The sequence below is a fragment of the Bos grunniens genome, chromosome X (assembly GCF_055505025.1).
Source record: "Bos grunniens cultivar Pamir isolate PY7600 chromosome X, Bosgru_T2T1.0, whole genome shotgun sequence".
Classification (NCBI taxonomy): domain Eukaryota; kingdom Metazoa; phylum Chordata; class Mammalia; order Artiodactyla; family Bovidae; genus Bos; species Bos grunniens.
The window spans coordinates 54,401,575-54,410,533 of NC_141194.1; positions in this window are offsets into that span (position 1 = coordinate 54,401,575).

Here is an 8,959-nt window from a genome sequence, read left to right on the forward strand (position 1 = left end):
CACAGAATATGTAACTGTTTGAGACAAGCTTCTTTAACTCAGCATAATGCCTTTCAGACTCTTTCAAGTTGTTATATGATCAACAGTTTGTTCCTTTTATTGTTGAATAGCATTCCATTATATTGATCTACTACTTTGTTTATCCATCTAGTCACTGAAGGACCTTTAGTTTGTTTCCAGTTTTAGACAATTATTAATAAAGCTGTTATAAACATTCATATCCAGGTTATTGTATCCACTTCTCTAGGATAAATACCCAGGAGTGTGACTGATGGATTGTATGATAAATGCATGTTTAACCTGATCAGAAACTTCCAAACTGTTTTCCAGAATGGCTGTACCATTTTGCATACAAAAAAGAAATGCTTGAAAGTTTCACTTCCTACACATTCTCACTAGCTCTTGATATTCAGTAATTTTTATTTTAGCCATTCTAACAGGTGTTCAGTGGCACCTCATCATAGCATTTCCCTAATAGCTAATGATGTTGAATATCTTTTCATGTGCTTATTGGTCATATTTAAATTTTCTTTGGTGAAATATTTGCTAAAATTATTTTCCCTCTTTATAACTGCGCTTTTCATTTACTCATTACTGAATTTTCAGAATTCTTTATATATCCTGGATCCAAGTTCTTTTTCAGATACATGATTTCCAAATATCTCCTGCCAGTCCATAGTTTGTCTTTTCATCCTCTCAACAATATCTTTCAGAGGAAAACTTTTACATTTTTATAAAAAGAATAATTCATCATTTTTTTCTTCTATGGACAGTACTTTATTGTCATATCTAAAAAACCAACTCAATGGTTTTTAACCAGGGGTTACTTTGTCCCCAGGGACACTGGGCAATGTCTGGATACCTTTTTGGCTGTCATGAATTGGGGGGCATGGTGTTACTGGTTTCTCGTGGGTAAAGGCTGGAGATGGTGCTAAATATCCCACGTGCATGTGTGCTTAGATGCTCAGTCGTTCTCCAGCTCTTTGCAACTCCATGGACTGTAGCCCGCCAGGCTCCTCTGTCCATGGGGATACTCCAGGCAAGAATACTAGGGTGGGTTACCATGCCCTCCTCCAGGGGATCTTCCAGAACCAGGAATCAAATCCGTGTCTCTTATGTCTCCTGCATTGGCAGGCGGGTTCTTTACTACTAGCGCTGCCTGGGAAGCCCAAATATCCTACAACGCACAGCAACATTTCCCTGACAAAGAATTATCAGGCCAAAAATGTCAGTGGTGCTGCTGCTCAGAAACCCAAGTTTAACTCCAGGTCACAAAAATTTTCCTTTATATTGATTTCTAAAGGTTTTATAGTTTTATGTTTCAGTTTTAGATCGATGACTCATTTTGAGCTAATTTTTGTATAATGAATGATGTTTAGGTGAGGGTTCATTGTTTAGCATATGGATGTTCAATTGCTCCAACACCATGTAGTAAAAAAGACTGCCATTATCACAGAACTGGTTTTTGCACCTTTCTCAAATATCAAATAGCCATAATTGTGTGGGTCTAATTCTGGGCCGTCTGTTACATTGTCTTGCCTCTCTCTTTCCCAACTGTGGTTGCTGTTCAGTCACTAAGTCATGTCTGACTCTTTGCGACCCCATGGACTGAAGCATGCCAAGCTCCTCTGTCCTCCACTATCTCTCGGAGTTTGCTCAAATTCATGTTCATTAAGTCAGTGATGCTATCTAACCATCTCTTCTACTGCCACCCTCTTCTCTTCTTGCCTTCAATCTTTTCCAGCATCATGGTCTTTTCCAATGAGTTGGTTCCTCAAATCAGATGGCCAAAATATTGGAACTTCAGCTTCAATATCAGTCCTTCCAACAGATTCATGGTTGATTTCCTTTAGGATTGACTGGTTTGATCTTTTTTTTTTTTATTTCTTCTATTTATTCATTGTTTGGGTTTATTTATTTATTTATTATCAAAGGATAATTGCTTTACAGAATTTTGTTGTTTTCTGTCAAACCTCAACATGAATCAGCCATCAGTTCAGTTCAGTCACTCAGTCACGTCTGACTCTTTGCAACCCCACAGACTTCAGCACACCAGGCCTCACTGTCCATCACCAACTCCCGGAGTTTACCCAAACTCATGTCCATTGAGTCGGTGATGCCGTCCAACCATCTCATCCTCTGCTGTCCCCTTCTCCTCCCGCCCTCAATCAGCCATAGGCATACATATATTCCCTCCCTTTTGAACCCCCCTCCCATCTCCCGCTCCATCCCACCCCTCTGGGTTGATACAGAGCCCCTGTTTGAGTTTCCTGAGCCATATAGTAAATTCCAGTTGGCTATCTCTTTTGCATATGGTAATTTAAGTTTCCATGTTACTCTTTTCATACATTTCACCATCTCCTCCCCTCTCCCCATGTCCATAAGTCTATTCTCTATGTCTGTTTCTCCATTGTTGCCATGTAGGTAAATTCTTCAGTACCATTTTCCTAGACTCCATATATATGCATTAGAATATGATATTTATCTTTCTCTTTCTGACTTACTTCACTCTGTATAATAGGTTCTAGGTTCATTCACCTCATTAGAACTGACTCAAATGCGTTCCTTTTTATGGCTGACTAATATTTCATTATGTATATGTACAACAAGTTCTTTATCCACTCATTTGTCAATGGACATCTAGGTTGCTTCCATGTCCTACCTATTGTAAATAGTGCTGCAATGATCAATGGGATACATGTGTCTGTTTCTTTTTGGTTTCCTCAGGGTATCTGTCTAGGAGTGGGATTGCTGGGTCATGCAGTGATTTTATTCCTAGTTTTTTAAGGAATCTCTATATCCTCTTCCACAGTGGCTGTATCAATTTACATTCCCAACAACAGTGCAAGAGCATTCCCTTTTCTCTACACCCTCTTCAGCATTTATTGTTTGTAGACTTTTTGATGAGGGTCATTCTGACCAGTGTGAGGTGATATCTCATTGTAGTTCAGATTTTCATTTCTCTAATAATGATTGATGTTGAGCAGCTTTTCATGTGTTTATTAGCCATCTGTATGTCTTCTTTGGAGAAATGTCTGTTTAGGTTTTTCCCACTTGTTGACTGGGTTGTTTCTTTTTCAGGTATTGAGTTATATGAGCTGCATGTATATTTTGGAAATTAATCCTTTGTCAGGTGTTTCACTTGCTTTTATTTTCTCCCATTCTGAACATTGTCTTTTCACCTTGCTTATAGTTTCCTTTGCTGTGCAAAAGCTTTTAAGTTTAATCAAGTCCTACTTGCTTACTTTTGTTTTTATTTCCATTACTCTAGGAGGTGGGTCATAGAGGATCTTGTTTTGATTTATGTCATCGAGTGTTCTGCCTGTGATTTCCTCTAAGAGTTTGATAGTTTCTGGTCTTACACTTAGGTCTTTAATCCATTTTGACTTCATCTTTGTGTATGGTGTTAGGAGATGTTCTAATTTCATTCTTTTACATGTAGCTGTCCAGTTTTCCCAGCACATTTATGGAAGATGCTGTCTTTGCCCTCATTGTATATTCTTGCCTCCTTTGTCAAAAATAAGGTACCCATAGGTGCATGGGTTTATTTCTGGGCTTTCTATCTTGTTCCATTGGTCTATATTTCTGTTTTTGTGCCAGTACCATACTGTCTTGATGACTGTAGCTTTGTAGTATAATCTGAAGTCAGGAAGGTTGATTCCTCCAGCTCCATTCTTCTTTCTCAGGACTGCTTTGGCCATTCGGGGTCTTTTGTGTTTCCATATGAATTGTGAATTTTTTTATTCTAGTACTGTGAAAAATACCATTGGTAATTTGATAGGGATCACATTAAATCTGTAGATTGCATTTGGTAGTATAGTCATTTTCACATTATTGATTCTTCCTATCCAGGAACATGGAATATCTCTGCATCTGTTTATGTCATCTTTGATTTCTTTCATTAATGTCTTATAATTTTCTGTGTACAGTTCTTTTCTCTCCTTGCTACTGCTGCTAAGTTGCTTCAGTCATGTCCGACTCTGTGAGACCCCATAGACGGCAGCCCACCAGGCTCCACCGTCCTTGGAATTCTCCAGGAAAGAACACTGGAGTGGGTTGCCATTTCCTTCTCCAAAGCATGAAAGTGAAAAGTGAAAGTGGAGTCACTCGGTCGTGTCTGACTCTTCACAACTCCATGGACTGCAGCCTACCAGGATCCTCCGTCCATGGGATTTTCCAGTCAAGAGTACTGGAGTGGGCTGCCATTGCGTTCTCCAACAGCATATCTCAATTCATATCAATTCATAATAGGCACTTCCTATTAGCTATAATAGGAAAACAACAGAATGGGAAAGACTAGGGATCTCTTCAAGAAAATTAGAGATACCAAGGGAACATTTCATGCAAAGACGGGCTCGATAAAGGACAGAAATGGTATGGACCTAACAGAAGCAGAAGATATCAAGAAGAGATGGCAAGAATACACAGAAGAACTGTACAAAAAAGATCTTCACGACCCAGATAATCACGATGGTGTGATCACTCACCTAGAGCCAGACATCCTGGAATGCGAAGTCAAGTGGGCCTTAGAAAGCATCACTACGAACAAAGCTAGTGAAGATGATGGAATTCCAGTTCAGCTATTTCAAATCCTGAGAGATGATGCTGTGAAAGTGCTGCACTCAATATGCCAGCACATTTGGAAGACTCAGCAGTGGCCACAGGACTGGAAAAGGTCAGTTTTCATTCCAGTCCCAAAGAAAGGCAATGCCAAAGAATGCTCAAACTACCGCACAATTGCACTCATCTCACACGCTAGTAAAGTAATGCTCAAAATTCTCCAAGCCAGGCTTCAGCAATATGTGAACCGTGAACTTCCTGATGTTCAAGCTGGTTTTAGAAAAGGCAGAGGAACCAGAGATCAAATTGCCAACATCTGCTGGATCATGGAAAAAGCAAGAGAGTTCCAGAAAAACATCTATTTCTACTTTATTGACTATGCCAAAGCCTTTGATTGTGTGGATCACAATAAACTGTGGAAAATTCTGAAAGAGATGGGAATACCAGACCACCTGATCTGCCTCTTGAGAAACCTGTATGCAGGTCAGGAAGCAACGGTTAAAACTGGACATGGAACAACAGACTGGTTCCAAATAGGAAAAGGAGTACATCAAGGTTGTATGTTGTCACCCTGCTTATTTAACTTATATGCAGAGTACATCATGAGAAACGCTGGGCTAGAAGAAACACAAGCTGGAATCAAGATTGCTGGGAGAAATATCAATAACCTCAGATAAGCAGATGACACCACTCTTATGGCAGAAAGTGAAGAGGAACTAAAAAGCCTCTTGATGAAAGTGAAAGAGGAGAGTGAAAAAGTTGGCTTAAAACTCAACATTCAGAAAACGAAGATCATGGCATCCAGTCCCATCACTTCATGGGAAATAGATGGGGAAACAGTGGAAACAGTGTCAGACTTTATTTTTTTGGGCTCCAAAATCACTGCAGATGGTGACTGCAGCCATGAAATTAAAAGACGCTTACTCCTTGGAAGGAAAGTTATGACCAACCTAGATACCATATTCAAAAGCAGAGACATTACTTTGCCAACAAAGGTTCGTCTAGTCAAAGCTATGGTTTTTCCTGTGGTCATGTATGGATGTGAGAGTTGGACTGTGAAGAAGGCTGAGCGCCGAAGAATTGATGCTTTTGAGCTGTGGTGTTGGAGAAGACTCTTGAGAGTCCCTTGGACTGCAAGGAGATCCACCCAGTCCATTCTGAAGGAGATCAGCCCTGGGATTTCTTTGGAAGGAATGATGCTGAGGCTGAAACTCCAGTACTTTGGCCACCTCATGCAAAGAGCTGACTCGTTGGGAAAGACTCTGATGCTGGGAGGGATTGGGGGCAGGAGGAGAAGGGGATGACGGAGGATGAGATGGCTGGATGGCATCACTGACTCGATGGACATGAGTCTGAGTGAACTCCAGGAGATGGTGATGGACAGGGAAGTCTGGCGTGCTGTGATTCATGGGCTCGCAGAGTTGGACACGACTGAGCGACTGAACTGAACTGATTAGCTATAAAAGCTACTTACTTGTCTGCCTCAGTTTCCTCAATTTTAAAATGGGAATAACAATATTCACCTTAGAGCATTGAACTGAAGTTTAAAAATATGGGCTTCGGACAGTACCTGGAAAATTATAAGGGCTCAATAAATATTAACTACCTTTAGGAAGTTAAATAGTTCTATGTTCTACCAAAACAGCTCTGTAAGTTTCATTTTTTTATCCGTAAAATAACACAATATGGCCCACTTTGAAAGATAATTATGATAGTCTGAGATGATGTGTGTAAATAACTTATGTTGTTGCTGTTATGACAATTTGCAAACCACATATCCTTTCAACCTTTGTGGTTCCATCAATAAACAGCATTCTACCTTTGGATGTTCTTAACCCTAAGTAAAAGATATCTATAATTTTCAAAACAATTAACTACCTTTATCATCAACATCTTCCATTTACTATATGAAAGAACTGAGCATATGAAGACACTAAGCAGAATTTCCTAAGTTCATAAAATAAATCAGTGCTGGTTCTATTTCCTTTTAAATACTCATCTAGTAAACCATGCAGGGCAGTTGGGAGCAATGGAAAATCATATTTTTTACCCATTTAAATTCCAAAGTGCTAGCCAAATGGAGTTTCGGAGTCAGTCCAACAGGCAACATTCTTCAAAATGGTAGCTTAAAGAAAGGCCATCCAGCTGTGTTATACTAAAGGTCTTTTCACCCTACCACTTCCTTTAAGCCATGAGGCTGTGTCATAAGCAAATGACACACTGAAAATCGCAAGTCTCTGTATAAGCTTAATTACAAAGGAATTGGGGCTTCCTTTGTAGCTCAGTTGGTAAAGAATCTTCCTGCCATATAGGAGACCTGGGGTTCGATTCCTGGGTCAGGAAGATCCCCTGGAGAAGGAAATGGCAACCCACTCCAGTATTCTTGCCTGGAGAATCCCATGGACAGAAGAACCTGACAGGCTACAGTCTGTGGGGTCGCAAGAGTCAGACACGACTTAGCGACTACACTACTACTACTAAAATTCGCATTGGAGAAGGAAATGGCATTCATTTCCTTTAAATTCCAGTATTCTTGTCTGGAGAATTCCATGGACAGAGGAGCCTGGCAGACTGCAGTCCATGGGGTCACAGAGAGTCGGACATGACTGAGTGAACACATACACAGACGCACACACTACATTCGAATTCTTATTTGTTTTGGCTGTGCTGGGTCTTTGTTGCTGATCAGGCTTTTCTCTAGTTGCAGTGAGTGGGGGCTACTGTTCGTTACGGCGCATGGGCTTCTCACTGCAGTGGCTTCTCCTGTTGCAGAGCACGGGCTCTAGGACATGTGGGCTTCAATAGTTGCAGAGTGTGGGCTTAGCAGTTGTGGTTCCCAGGCTCTAGAGCACAGGCTCAGTAGTTGTGGCACACGGGCTTAGTTGCTCTGTGGCATGTGGATCTTCCCAGACCAGGGATTGAACCCATGTCTCCTGCATTGGAAGGTGGATTCTTTACCACTGAGCCCCCAGGGAAGCCCTGCATTCTAATTCTTAATCCTAAATATTGCAGGTGAATTTATCTTAAACTGAGATGCAGCTTAGGAGTTTAAGTGTGTTGTCCAAGGTCACATAGTGATTTAATTATAAACCCTGGGCCAGAAATCAGGTCTCCTGACTTCCAGGCTATTATTTTTTCAGTTCTGCCATTGCTTCTGTGTTGCTTCTTTTCCTGAAGAGCACAATCAAGTATGTCAAAGGTTGGATGGCCTTGGATACTGGATGTTTTGATGACATATTGACTGCAGCACTTTTAGGCAGCACATATTGACAGCATTATCTTTTAGGATTTGAAATAGCTCAGCTGGAATTCCATCACCTCCACTAGTTTTGTTCATAGTAATGATTCCTAAGACCCACTCAACTTCACACTCCAGGATGTCCAGCTCTAGGTGAGTGGGCACTGCCTCATGGTTATCTGGGTCATTAAGACCTTTTCTGTGTAGCTCTTCTGTGTATTCTTACCATTTCTTCTTAATCTCTTCTGCTTCTCTTAGGTCCTTGCTATTTCTGTCTTTCATTGTGCCCTTTCTTGCATGAAATGTTCCCTTGATACCTTCAATTTTCTTGAAGAGATGTCTAGTCTTTCCCATTCTATTGTTTTCCTCTATTTCCTTGTATTGTTCACTTAAGAAGGGCTTCTTATCTCACCTTGTTATTTTCTGGAACTCTGCAATCAGTTAGGTATAGCCTTCCTTTTCTCCCTTGCCTTTCGCTTCTCTTCTTTCCTCAGCTATTTGTAAGGCCTCCTCAGATAACCATTTTGCCTTTGTGCATTTCTTCTTTCTCAGGGATAATTTTAGTCACCACCTCCTGTACAGTGATACAAATCTCCACCCTAGTTCTCCAGGCACTGTCTACCAGATCTAATCCCTTGAATCTATTTGTCACCTCTGCTGTATAATCATAAGGGATTGGATTAAGGTCATACCTGAATGGTCTAGTGGTTTTCCCTATTTTCTTCAGTTTAAGTCTGAGTTTTGCAATAAGGAACTCATGATCTGAGTCACAATCAGTGACCAGTCTTGTTTTTATTGATTGAATAGAACGTTTCCACCTTTGGCTGCAAAGAATATAATCAATCTGATTTCAGTCTTGACCATCTCGTGATGTACATGTGTAGAGTCATCTCTTGTGTTGTTGGAAAAGGGTGTTTGGTATGACCAGCAGTTCTCTTGAGAAACCTCTGTTAGATTTTGCCCTGGTTCATTTTGTACTCCAAGGCCAAACTTGCTGATATTCTAGGTATCTCTTGACTTTCTACATTCGCTCAGTATTAGAGAAATGCAAATCAAAACTACAATGAGGTATCACCTCACACCAGTCAGAATGGCCATCATCAAAATAATTACAAACAATAAATGCTGGAGAGGATGTGGAGAAAATGGAACCCTTCTGCA